Source organism: Pieris napi, chromosome W (assembly GCF_905475465.1).
Source record: "Pieris napi chromosome W, ilPieNapi1.2, whole genome shotgun sequence".
NCBI lineage: Eukaryota > Metazoa > Arthropoda > Insecta > Lepidoptera > Pieridae > Pieris > Pieris napi.
Window position 1 is genome coordinate 1,943,428 of NC_062258.1, and position 14,529 is coordinate 1,957,956.

General features: G+C 35.6%; 1 long non-coding RNA gene across 1 annotated transcript; it reads left to right on the forward strand.

Annotated features, from left to right (window-relative positions):
- Positions 1-10,702: 10,702 nt before the first annotated feature.
- Positions 10,703-11,292, forward strand: LOC125062059. The gene is made up of 3 exons (XR_007119152.1): positions 10,703-10,743; positions 10,845-11,090; positions 11,247-11,292. It is a non-coding gene; the product is annotated as an uncharacterized LOC125062059 (long non-coding RNA).
- Positions 11,293-14,529: the final 3,237 nt, after the last annotated feature.

Below are 14,529 nucleotides of genomic sequence, written 5' to 3' on the forward strand. Positions count from 1 at the left end.
TTAAATTAAAGTTTAATTATATGACCAATTTATTAGCTGTTGCTTACCATGTCGCTCTTATAAAACTTTTCAAATAAGTTTATTTGCGAAGTTTCATGAGAGCGACAAGACGTTCATTAACTAATGTTTAATATACTAAAGACATACATTTCGTCCAAAACCCCGTGTGAAAGCACAGATAAATAAATTCTAAAGAATTTGGGTGCTACGCCTCTTCACTGGATAGCGTCATATTTATTATTAATATATTCATGTAAAGAAAGTTTTTTAAGCTACACCATATCGTTCCTTCCTTTAAATATTTAAATATTATATAACCTAAAAAATAAATATTGAAACTTTTTTTGTAATACTTACTGCATATTTCCCGCCTTTTTTGATTGCATTCCAATTAATTTTGGGATTTCCTTCACTGTGCCCAAAAATAAATACTAATACTATTAATGATAGGATAAAATTTAACAGTCTCATTTTAAGGTTATCTCTTGATGCTATATTCAACCAAAATAATGATAAATTCAATAAAATCATGATATTTATAGGAATGATTGGGATTTCACCTCGTTATAATTAATTAGTTGTTAAGTGGGTTTCAGAAAATATTGATTAGTAGTTATTAGATTTTTTAATATAGTGATAAATAATAATATGACCTAGATTAATATATTTATTAATTTTATGTAATATAATTTTCCTTAAATAAACTCTTTGTAAATTGGACCCATTTTGATATTGATTATTTTGTATGAAGACACTTTTTATGTTCGATAGGATTTTATTTACCAAACGTATACATAGAAACATGTACATAAAACAATGAACATATATAGAAAACCTTATTCCAAAAAAAAAATAATAATCCTACAATTCTATATGAAGGTCTCAGATTGTATCTATTTTCTGTTCATTTTTATAGACAATACTTCTATCTGACTCATATTATCGATATTTGTGTTTTCTCACGATGTTTGCTTTCACTGTTGGAGCAAGTATTCATTGTGTACATAGAAAGAAAATTTCATTGGTTGACCAGGGTTGAAAGTCGCATGCTTAAACCACTAGGCCAACTCTGCTCTTAAACTAAATTCATTCTGACTTTAATGCTCTTCAAATTGGCAATCAATCGTTTCGTAAGCCACCAGTAAGGCCTCCTCTATGCCATATCCCGTTCGGTGCTCAATTTCTCGATTCCTTACAATGTGTCTATTCCATGTCCATTGTCACATCAGTCCGAATAGTGTTGCGTTGCGTTCCATTGTACTAGGTCAATAGCATCTCTAAAGGGATATATAGGTACTATACTTTTGTAAATTACTGATGTTTTGTTAAACTCCTTATTAAAAAAAACTAAATAAGTTAATAACACCTTTACTTAGAGTACTCATCTGTCTCTTTTCATCGAAGCCTAGATACAATTTGATAGAAAGAGATAAAGTAATGCAATTTGACTGAATATTAGTATTTGAAAAGTTTTTTTATAAAGTGACAATAAAACTTAGTGAACAACGCTAACGCTTAAAATACAAATATTTTAACTGAAGTACCAGTTTGTTGGTAACTTTTGCTGGCAGTCTTTGTTAACTTTACAAACTATTGACGACAGCAAAGTTTTATTTACATTGAAGATTGCGTTTATATTTTCGACGCGAATAACGCGTTTCATATGAATTTTAACAAATATATGAAACGAGAAAAGATAATGAAAATGCAGATTACGATATCTTAGGATAGCAAAAAATCGTAAGATATGTAATTTCCACTAATTTCAAAGCATGTTTTTGTTCTGTTATCATCATTAATCCACCGTTTCTGCAGCACGGGTGCCTCGGTGGAACTCGTTCTCAGTAAATAACGCGATATTTCAAATTTTACATTTTATAAATAGAGTGAAGCCAAAAAACGGGAAATTAATTTTTAATTAATTAATTATAATTAACCAATTCGAAAAACAAATGCTCGAGTAAATAGCTATAAAAATTGAATTTGGAATTCCTAACCAAAGATGAGATATATGAGATCAAAGTGGCCAGTACGAAAAAAACGCCAATTTCATATTATGTAATATTAATGAGCCAATATTGTAATTACCGATGTGTCACAGAAGTTTAACAGATGTACGAGTCTACTAATAGTATTTTAATTTCAACTAATTAATGATTCAAACCACATACTTCTATGTACCTATACATTTATCAATTTATATCCGCCTGAAGTCGAGAAATTCGCTCCATTAGGTACAGGGAACGTGAGCTGCATAACGAGACGCCATGAAGATGAAAATATTTAACATACTCTAAAGCCACTCTATTTTACTTCTTAGTATTTATTGGGCTTCCATTGGCGAAACAAATATTGTTCTGCTTAGAAGATTTAATAATGGTCATTGCCAAATTCTGTTCGGAACACAATCTTAAGGTGATATCAGACGGTTCACTCGAGTGAATGCTTCATTTTTTTTTCATTCTATGTTCACACGGCTTAGACGAAATGATACAGAAATGAACATTCATTGTTCTTTCTTTAAAATATGTCATCGAATGAAGTCGTACGTCTTGGAATTAGTTTAATTTGTGATCATTTAATCAAAGAGTTGACAAAAAAGAAGCAAAGAAAACGTCGACGGTGGTGGGTGCGACCATGGATTGAAAGAAGAAATTTATTTAAAAAAAAGTAATGTATTTTGATCGTTCCACTTGAACACCATTTTGCCGCATGAAAACAATATAATAACACACAGAAAAAAAAAGTTATAACTTCGTGATGTCCGTCGTCCGTAGGCCAGGACTCGAAACAAAATGGCCGAATCCGAATGAACGTTCTCTCAGTGTTCAGACCGTTCATTTCTCGTTCATTCGGAGTGGGAATGAAAGATACCGGATGCCAATATCCAACACTGTTGGATCGGTTCACTAATGAATTCATTCGGCACTCGTGTTTCATTTTTTGTTCAGACATTTCATTTCGAGTGAAATGTACCGAATGAAAGGTGAAAATGAACAAAAAATGAACCGTCTGATATCACCTTAACATATAACTTACTGATTACCCGATCTTAGCACATAGACAGAAATAAACATATGTGCGATGCGAATGCTAGAACCTCTACGGTAAAATTTACACGTAGGGAAGTGAATGCAATTTAAACTTCGGTCGGCAGAAGCGGAGTCCGGATGCTCGTAAAGCATTTCCTGTGTGATACCAGTGAATACAGAGAGCCGTTGCGAATTACTAAGTGTATCTACAACGATTTAGTTATGTTGGGAGTTGTAATAAATTAAGATTTGAGTTTAGTATCTTAACTAATATTGCAAATTAAAGGATATAATTATATTGTACTAGCTGACCCGGCAAACGTCGTTTGCCATTTATATTATTTCTAGGAAACATTTTTTTAGTTCAATGAAGATAACTATCTACTATAATAAAAAAATAGCGGTTGAACGTAGAGGGGTTATATGTTATAACTAGCGGCACGAAACTCTAGCGCTGACCGTTATTGCGCAGAAGTAAAAAATAAGGTACCTGAGGGGGGCTAGCGGAACGAAGAGCGTCGATTGGCTCTCGAGTCGCATTTTGTCCCCCGCGCGACAGTACACATGCGCAGCAATCCCCTCCACGTATCGGCCAGCGCTAGACTTACGTGCCGCTGGTTATACATTTGTATGATGTAACATAAAAAAATTAAAACAAAAAGTTTTGTCTATAAAAAATAAAATGTAGGGGTGTCCCACCCTTAACATTTAGGGGGACTAAAAATAGATGTTATCCGATTCTCAGACTTACTGAATATGCATAAAAAAATTCATAAGAATCGGTCGAGCCGTTTCGGAGGAGTATGGGAACGAACATTGTGACACGAGAATTTTATATATTAGATTGGCAAACTCTGTGACTTAAATGATAGACTTTAGTCAGCAAGAAGTTAGAATATTATAAAAATAGAATATAAGGCAATATTCAGATGCCAATTTAACATGATTATTTTTCCGACCCAAATATCGGCCAATAGAATTGCACCATTCGACGTCACGTGGTACAACCTACATGGTATTATACTGATAATTTTTTGTGAAAATTTTCTCTGGTCGTTGCTTCAAGAAAAGTATTAAGTAGTTGTTTTATTCATTATGAAATTCTTATTTGTTAACTGTACATTTCGTCTCATGGTGCAATTCTATTGGCCGACATTTGGGTCGGAAAAATAATCCCCCGAATACCACACGAGCTTCAAAATTATAGGGCATTTCCCTCAAGGTTCCCTGCAAACGACTATAAGTCGTCATGACGACTATATTAATTGTTTGCAACGAACCTATCGGGAAATACCCGATAATTTTGAAGCTCTTGTGGTATTATAAGTGAGAATTTCGCTTAAAATTATTACATTTCGTCGAAAAACCACTGGATACGAAATTCTGAAACTAATATGAAATCCATTTCTAAGTAAAACTATTTAACCATAGTAGCCCCAACAGTATTGCGTTCGACAACAAATTCTTCGTATACTACTTGTTTAATTCTGAAATTGAATTTTCCAATTTAAGAGATTTCGCTTTCGGCGACGTCAAAGTTATAATGAGATACTTTCTTTTTTACTAATTCCAATTTATTAAGAAGAATTAAGTATATTGATCGCTCAACAAATTCATACAATTTGTTTTGACATGAAAATAGTTACACTTATAACTCTGTTTCTGCAAAATTAATACACAATTTTGCTATAGAGTGCTGGGAAGTTTTAATAACTCTCATACCATTTTCCTCAATATAACGAAATTTACAATACCATCTCAATCACATTCTATTCAATATTGTTTATTATGTCAAAACTCAGCGCAAAATTACTCTCATATGTCAAATCTATTACGTGTTTGACATAAGTTATCCTTAACGCTAAACTCTGATTATGGTTAGATAGAGGTTAAACGACAACTATGTAACGTAGACATGTTTTGGGAATATGTAACAGTTTCATTTAAACTTTGATCCGTATGGTTAAGAGTTAACGCCTTCAGTAAGTTTATTTTTTACAGTACATACTTCAAACATAATGTTATAAAATATCTAGTCTTAAAGAAGGAATTTGATAGTGGTCAGTGATTTGTCACCGAGACCGGTCGTTACCTGCTCGCGCTAGTGAATTATTTTTCCACGAGTGCAATTACCTTCCTACCCTCACTGTGATAGTGACTAATTGTTATGGAATCGTTTTTGTGTGTTTTATATAAGTGATAACTTCGCTACTTGCCAATTGTTTCTGATTACAGGAACAAAATGAACCCCCAATCGTTAGTCAATAACCCTAGTTATGCTACTGTCACCCAAAATACCATGTTCCCTAAAAAGGATCAAGCAATTGTCATCGATGCTTTAGAAAACGTTCAAATCAAAGATTATGCCCAAGCTTTAGGAAGAATCATAGACCCATCCCAAATCCGATTTTTATCAAGAATATCAAACAACAGAATTTGTATTTACGTTTCTTCAAAGGTAATCGCTGATGAGATCATTGACAATAAAAAATATGTTACGATCCAAAACCAAAAAACTACCCATCCGACCGCTGATCAGCAGAAACAGACGTATCATAATATCGAATGTTTGTCCCATTATACCGCACATCGATATTGAAAAGAAGCTGTTAGAAATGAATATCACACCGCAGTCTCCCATCTCTTTCCTGCGTGCTGGTTTCAATGAAACAGGCTATAATCACATTCTAAGCTTCCGAAGACAAGTTTACGTAACTCCCGAAGATTTCACCCGACTTCCAGAAAAACTATCTATTGATTTTGAAGAAACAAATTACTGGATCTATTTCTCATCAGATACTATGACATGTTTCATATGTAAAAAAGACGGTCACGTAGCCTCTAAATGCCCGGATAATAGTAACGACTCAAATGTTGTCAACGAAAAAACACTACGGGATACTACGGAGACACCAATTTTCAAGCGGCCACACCCTCCCACTGAATCTTCGACTACAACTGATTTCATGGAGTCTGAAACAACAAGAGAAAAAAACCTAACTAGCAACGAAAATAGTGATGAGGACTTCGATGATAAATCTTCCCAGTCCAGCTTAGATGATGTACACATATCCAAGAGTGTAAAAAAACTTAAAACATCGCCTCATAGCGATCTTGAATCGATCGACTGGGATCACGTTGAAAAGTTTACAACCAATTCCGGTAAAGAGTACCCACTATCTGGAAAACAAGTCAAAGATTTTCTCACTCACACATATCGGGTTAAGGATATATCGAAAATAACTTACAGTTATACAGAAGACATTAGTGCCTTAATTGAAATGTTTTCTGACTTAATACCGATCATATCATATCGTAGTGTTAAGAACAGACTTTCTCGTATTATAGGTAAACTTAAGCTCTTAGCTATTAAGAAAAATCCCAATTTAATTAAATAAGTTACTTTTAAGTCAATACTATTTACATAATATATTTATTTTTTGTGTGTTTTGATGGTCTCGACCATCGGATTCAAACTTAATATTATTCAATGGAATTGTCAAAGTCTTATACCAAAGTTAAGTGAATTGGACGTATATCTACATTATCAAAAGGTACATATATGCATTCTTTCTGAAACTTGGCTGCAATGCGATCACCAAATTAATTTAGCAGGTTACTCTGTCTTTAGAAAGGATCGAGCAGATGGATATGCAGGCTTAGCTATCCTGGTCCATACATCTATAAACTGTAGTCTCAAACTTCTCCCAAGTAATTTTAATAATATTGACGTCTTGTGCCTTGAAATCCTTAATAGCAATAAACTTCAACATACCATAGGGGTCTATTCTCCTACAAATGTCACAGTTAGCGTTGGAGAATACCAGGAGCTTTTTAGTCACTTTTCTGAGAAAACTCTAATAGTCGGAGATTTCAATGCTCATCACATGGCTTGGTCATATACTACTGACACAAGAGGTAGGCTTTTATCGAACGCTAGCATATCACATAATTACGTATTTCTTAACAATGGAGACTTTACCCGTTGCGCTAAGCATAATGATAGTATGATATGCACATCACCTGATGTCTCCTTTTGTAGTGCCGATCTCTCACTAGACTTTGAGTGGAGCGTCACTAACGAATCTCTTGGCAGTGATCACCTCATTATTTCTATTAAAACGTTAGACAGTACCCAAAATAGCCCCGAATTAAAAAGGAACATCAAAAAGGCCAACTGGATAGATTACACTCAACACATAGAATCTGCATGTGAGGGATTAGATTACGGAGATAACGTTCAATATAACTACGATAAACTTATTGAGGTTATTGAAGAAAGTGCTAATAAAAACATCCTATATATTAAAACCGGTTTTAACCCTAAAAAATTCAAACCTAAACCTTGGTGGAATCCTGATTTATCGAAGGCAGTAGCTGAGAGACGATTATCTCTTAAAAAATTTATTAAACTACGATCGGTCGAAAACTATTTAATTTACAGGGAAAAAGTAATTATTGCTAGAAAACTAATTAAACTTGCTAAAAGGAATTCCTGGCAACAGTTTTGTGATAGCATAGATTACAGTACGCCCAGTTATGAGGTTTGGAGGAAACTCAGATGGATTAAAGGTGACCGAAGCCCAAAGCATTACTTACCAGAAAATACCGCAGTCTCCTTTTTAACAGATATGGCAAGCAGACATATAAGCTTAAATGGCCAAGTCAATGTATTTATTTAAAATATATAACATTTGTTATATTGATGTTGAGATGAGATTTAAGATGTTGTTAGACTTATTAACGTAATAACTTAAGGCATAAAGTACCTTCAGTAGGGACGGACTAAATTGAACGACTTGGTGTTACATAGCTCTCACAACTTTCTACGGAAGAAGGTACTTTTGGCACGTTCGACAAAAATGATGAGAGTAAATTTTTACGATGCTCGCGCACATCGTCACAAAAAACTGACACCCTGTAATTAGCTATAGTCAAAATTTTAGTTTTTTTTATTGTTAGTGTCGTTTTTGCTACAATCAGCATAAAATTTTTGAAAAGATTTTTATCTTGTTACGCCAAAGAAGTATGTATAACTTCTAACCCGTAATAATGATTACATACTTTTTATAATACGAGTCTAACAGGGGTCAGAATCGTTGATGATGACTATTAGAGAAATAAAAGCGTTTTAAACAAATCTAATTATAAAGGTAAGGCCATAGTCTAAGTTATTATTAAAGCGAGTTATGTTTAATTCAACAACACTCTTTTTAACAATTATTTCATTGTCTTTAGTTAAGAATTCAGAATTTTAATTTAGAAATACTTAATTGGTACTTAATTGAAGAATTGTAAAGATAAAGTTCTCATCGTTAAAATTTGTACCGAAAATTTGGTTCTTATATTATTTGGTAGTCTCGAAGTTATTGAAACAATACGGAAAGCGTTATAATAATAAAATATTACGAATACAAGCGCTGTACTCGAGTGCTGCGGGCACCCGTTTAAATGAAACGGACAGATCACTTAACCCCTCTCTTATATTTGAAGAAAAGGTGAATCGTTGAACCCACTTCGCTACCTAATTTACTATGCAATGTTTAATTCTAAATATATTTATTAAAATTTATCTTTCGTTTGATTAAAGAGAGTCTTGAGTAAAGATTCTTTGGCAAAGAACAGTGATTAAAAGTGTGTGCAGAGTTCTAAGATTACTGATTTATTAAGTATATTTCTTTATATTTACAAGCAAGTATACAATATTTACAACTTTCTTAACCTACAAAGTAATAATAAAAATAATTAATAAAAAGAAAATCAAAACAAATGTAAAAAGTTTAGTACCTGTGGCAGTGTACCTTTAACGCTGGCTAGATTTCCTCGCTGTATTGCGATACTTATTCGTTGAGCCAGGTTAATACCAGCTCTGGGGTCACCGCTACTATCTACTAGGCGCTAACTTAAATCTTTAATTAGCGCCTGTGCACTTGAACCCCACGGCCCAAAAGTCTCTACTCCAAAGGGAACAAAATCGAAGTTGGAGGAAAGACTCTTATATTTGTGCCGTTTTTTATTACTGATTTTGTATCTGAACTAAAATGACATTTATAGAAACTCGACACGAATTTCAACAGATAATAATTTAAGATTCCAAACCAAAAGAAAGTCATAAAAAGAGGAACATAAGAACACACATAATTCACAATTTGTAACAAGCATTAAGTTGCCATAAATGAAATTGTAAAAACTGAATAAACTAAGTATATTTGCCACACACGGGGACCACCTACGATTACCTACTTTGTTTTTACTATCGAAGAGCCAATGCTCTGGGAATGGGCTATAAGAAAAATAGCCGGTCAACTGTTATATCAATATTCGTTTCTTAGTGTAAGTTTTACCAAACAATTATCACCTAAAATGTCTCTTACTGCACATACACGGCGATTCTGAATGGAAATTTGATAAAAAAACTCGAATTCTGCAATTGGACGTAATTGCCTGTTTGACCAATCTGGGATGGGATGAAAGTTCGTAAGTGAATACGATAACTGAGATTTACGAAATGCGACCTGCATATGAACAGTTTTTGCTATCTTTAATGCGATAATTATTGCAATCGTATGTAGAAGTTTTTATTGTATATGATTGGGAGAGATTATCCTCTGGGCGGGAGCTCCCCAGTACCAGCTCCTTCCACTTGAGCGTATTCAACGAAGAGCGGTTCGAATCGTCGACGACCAGTCACTTTCCGTGCAGCTTGATCCCTTGGCGCTGCGTAGAGATGTGGGATCACTCTGCATCTTCTACCGCATTTACCATGGAGAGTGTTCAGAGGAGTTGTTCGGTCTAATACCTGTAGCTGAGTTTCATCATCGGACGTCAAGGCAAAATACAAAATACCATCCGTATCACCTCGACGTCCGTCGTTCCACTACAGAGCGTTTTCTAAGGCAGTTTTTGCCGCGCACCACCACTATGTGGAACCAGCTGCCCACAGAAGTATTTCCGAACCAATTCGACTTAGGGTCCTTCAAGAAAAGAGCGTACCAATTCTTGAAAGGCCGGCAACGCACTTGCGAGCCTTCTGGCATTGTGAGTGTCCATGGACGGCGGTATCACTTAACATCAGGTGAGCCTCCTGCCCGTTTGCCTCCTATTACATTAAAAAAAAAATATATAAATGAGTCGAAGAAAATATCAGCCACGTGCCAAAATCATATGCTGAAGTGAACGATCCTCAAGTGCAACGCGAATGTGCCGCGCTTTCACATAATACACGACATTAAAACCAAAGTTAATTTAACTTTATTCCTGTTTAGGCGATATAGGCGAATGGAATCTGCATAACGACTTCCGTTGTCATCAAAACCCAGTGGGCAGGCCAGCCCTGCGATTCTGTAACTCGCTTCACACACCCTCAGCGCTGATTTTTGCTGTCAAATCGTTCGTTTCGGTGTCATGTTACAATTTGGTATTCTGATAAACAATAACCGCGACAAAAGCGCCGCTCAAATGAGATTGTTCACATTTGGTACTAAAATTTGGCACTGCTACACTTACGCTCCAAAATTGTTAGTATTTGGTATTCTGATACATACCATTTGACATCTCATCTCACTTAAATGTACATTTTGTACGTCAAATTAAAAGTTGCTCTTCCCTCGCTGAAATCGTCATTTACCAGTGAGTTAGCCATTTTTAGCGAAGTTAAAACTTGTTTTATGTGAAAATATTCTAACATAGGACAATCTATATGTATCTTGGGGTATGTTTATAAAATAATATTTATAATACAGCATTATTTTACGAAAAAATTATATATATAAACATTAAGCTTCGTGAAATAGAACTTTGTTATTGTTACAGAAGGCCCGTTTCCACTTTAAAAGTTTAAACCTCTATTTCAAGAAATAAATGATGTAAACCACTAAAAAATTCTTAATATAATATCTATAGATGGCGAAGAAAATGTAGGCACGAAACGACCAATTGATTTCTCGGCGTTGGTTACTATCGCTCTTTTCCAATACTCAAGAAATTATATGATGTTGACGAAACCTAGAACATATGCTGCTGAGATGAACGAAGAGTCTAGTAAATAGATGATCTAAGGTAAACAGTTTGATTATTTTAGCATTAAAAATATAAAAATCTTGTCTCCAGCAGAGATAAGTCGAACAGAAAACGATAAATATGTTAAGATAGGTAAATTTTGTAATATATTTGTATTTTTCTACTATACTAAAATTATAAATCTAATAATTTCAGAGATCCCCAAATGTTCAAAATTCCTGATAGAAAAATACATTCTGCCTTTGAAGAAGAAGAATATTACATTTGTATCATACAACAAGGCCCCTGGATATAAAAAGACACAATAGTGCAGACATTTTCAAATTATTGAATTTCGACTACTTATCCTTCAATCCCTACTAATATTATAAATGCGAAAGTAACTCTGTCTGTCTGTCTGTCTGTCTGTTACCTTTTCACGCCTAAACCGCTGAACCGATTTTGATGAATTTTGGTATAGAGATAGATGGAACCTTGGGAAAGGACATAGGGTACTTTTTATCCAGATCCCGATCCCGATCCCGGAATTATACGGGTGGAAACGCAGAGTGCAGTTGTGTATCGTATATCCCTACTAAATGAATTTTGGTATAGAGATAGATGGAACCTTGGAAAAGGACAAAGGCAACCTTTTATCCCGATCCCGATCCCGATCCCGTAATTATGCGAGTGATAGATAACGCAGGGTGCAGTTATGTATCGTATATGCCTACTAAATGAATTTTGGTATAGAGATAGATGGAACCTTGGGGAAAGACATAGACAGTCTGTCTGTTTCGTTTTCACGCCTAAACCGCTGAACCGATTTTGATGAATTTTGGTATAGAGATAGATGGAACCTTGGGAAAGGACATCTTTACTTTTTATCCCGATCCCGATCCCGGAATTATGCGGGTGAAAACGCGGGGTGCAGTTATGTATCGCATAATTCAAATACTCCTAGCCAGCTTTTAGAATACTTTCTGCCTGACATGTCCATCAGGCCCATCGGCCTATACACTATGAATGTGTGAGTGTGACGATGCATGGTGTGGTGTGGCGGGGCTGGCGGGCGCGGGCGCGCTGCGCGGCGCGGCGGCAAAGACGTGCGGGGGACGCGGATGGCTCGGTGGGAGGAGTGTAGATCACAAAGTATGCTTACCCGAACGGGCAGACACGTGAGGGCAGACGTCGTTGGCGGACGCATGCGATATCTACAATTTTGAGCTGCAACGTATTCGCTTTCTTTACGTTTTCATTGGTGTTTAGGGTTTCTTGGATAAGCATTTTGTGTTATTTACTTAGTTGTTTTGGTTGTTATTATTAGTTAAGCATAAGTTAGTAGTAGGTAGAATTATAGTTAATAGGTAAAATAAATACTTTAATTCATTTTTTAGGATAGGTATAAAATTGTAGTAGATTAGTAGGCAGGTTTTTTTAAGTTTTTTCACATTTAGTAAGTAGTTACGGTACCTAAGAAGGTCAGCATAGTTTTTATTGAGTATTAATAGGTAAGTAATGTTGTTTTGTGAATAAAATAGTTCCAGTAGTTTCGCATATAATTTTATCGATTCATTTTGTTTTTATTCCATGTGGATAGTATATTTTTTTTAACATTTAGTTTTAGTTTAGCAATTCGTTTTGTTTTTGTTTTATTTCATGTGTATAAGTACCTACCTTAAGTATAGTTTCGTACTCAGTACCTTTAACTAAATTTTTTTGTCAGCTAAAGAATTTTTTTTTGCATAAGTACTTACCTGTTTTTATTACTTTAGGTAGGTAACTGGTTAAGTAATATGCCTCGCAAGCGTAAATCTAATTTAGCGCGTAGCTCTAAAAGAGCTCGAACTGCGCAAGTAGCTAGATCCCAAGAATCTGAGGAGCAGACTCAGGCCCGGCAGATTTTAGATGCTGAGCGACACGCAACGCAAAGAGCTGCCGAGACCTATGAACAAACTCAGGCCCGGCAGATTTTAGATGCTGAGCGACACGCAACGCAAAGAGCTGCCGAGACCTATGAACAAACTCAGGCCCGGCAGATTTTAGATGCTGAGCGACACGCAACGCAAAGAGCTGCCGAGACCTATGAACAGACTCAGGCCCGGCAGATTTTAGATGCTGAGCGACACGCAACGCAAAGAGCTGCCGAAACCTATGAACAGACTCAGGCCCGGCAGATTATAGATGCTGAGCGACACGCAACGCAAAGAGCTGCCGAGACCTATGAACAGACTCAGGCCCGGCAGATTTTAGATGCTGAGCGACACGCATCATTGATAGCTGCAGAGATGCCAGAAGAATCCCAAAGACGACGTGTGTTAAATGCTGAACGGCAGTCAGAAAGGAGAAATGCGTTTACAATGTATACATGGGGAGCATTCCACAATGCTGCTTTTGATTATGACCCATCGATTGAGTATAATAACCATCGATTACTTCTCATAGGTGGAATGGATAAAAAATGTATACATTGTGAAGCACTCAAGTGGAAAGAAGAAACTCCGGGTATGTGTTGTTCTGGTGGCAAGGTTTCAATTCCAATACTTGGAGAACCAGAGGAACCATTGAAGTCTTTACTTTTAGGTGATAACAACGAATCGCGGCGTTTTTTAATCAAAATAAGGAAATATAATTCATGCTTTCAAATGACGTCATTTGGTGTAGAAAATGAGGTGGTTATGCCTGGGTTTTCATCTACTTTTACAATCCAAGGTCAAATCTATCATAGGATTGGTTCTTTGCTTCCTACAAATAATGAGCAACCAAAATTTTTACAGATTTATTTTATGGGAAATGAAAACGACGAGGTTGACCGCAGGTGTCAAAACATTCAATTAGTAGAAAAGGATATTGTCTTAAAGATTCAGAGAATGTTGCATGAACATAACCGCCTAATAAACACTTTCACAACAGCCTTAGAAAGAATGCCGGGAGATGATTATAAGTTGGTGATTCACCCAGATCGTACACCAAGTGGGGAACACGAAAGACGATATAATGCACCTTTAATAAATGAAGTCGCAGCCATGGTTTGTGGTGAACAGTTTGCTTCCCGTGATATAGTTTTACATGCCCGTGATAACACACTAACTAGGGTGCCGGATACACATAAATTTTACGATGCGTTACAATATCCGCTAATATTTAGCAAAGGGCAAGAAGGGTATCACTTTCAAATTCCACAAGTCGATCCTGTAACTGGCCTGCCCTTGCCTAACAAAAAGGTATCATGTATGGACTTTTATGCCTTTCATATCATGATTAGAGAAAATGATTTTAATATTATATCACGATGCAGGCAACTGGCCAATCAGTTTTATGTTGATATGTACGTTAAGGTAGAAAGTGAACGATTACGATACATAACATTAAATCAAACTAAATTAAGAGCAGAAAATTATATCCACCTTCAAGACGCAGTAGCGAATGACGCTAATCTAAATCCAAATGATATTGGTAGAATGATAATTTTACCGTCTTCATTTGTAAATAGTCCGAG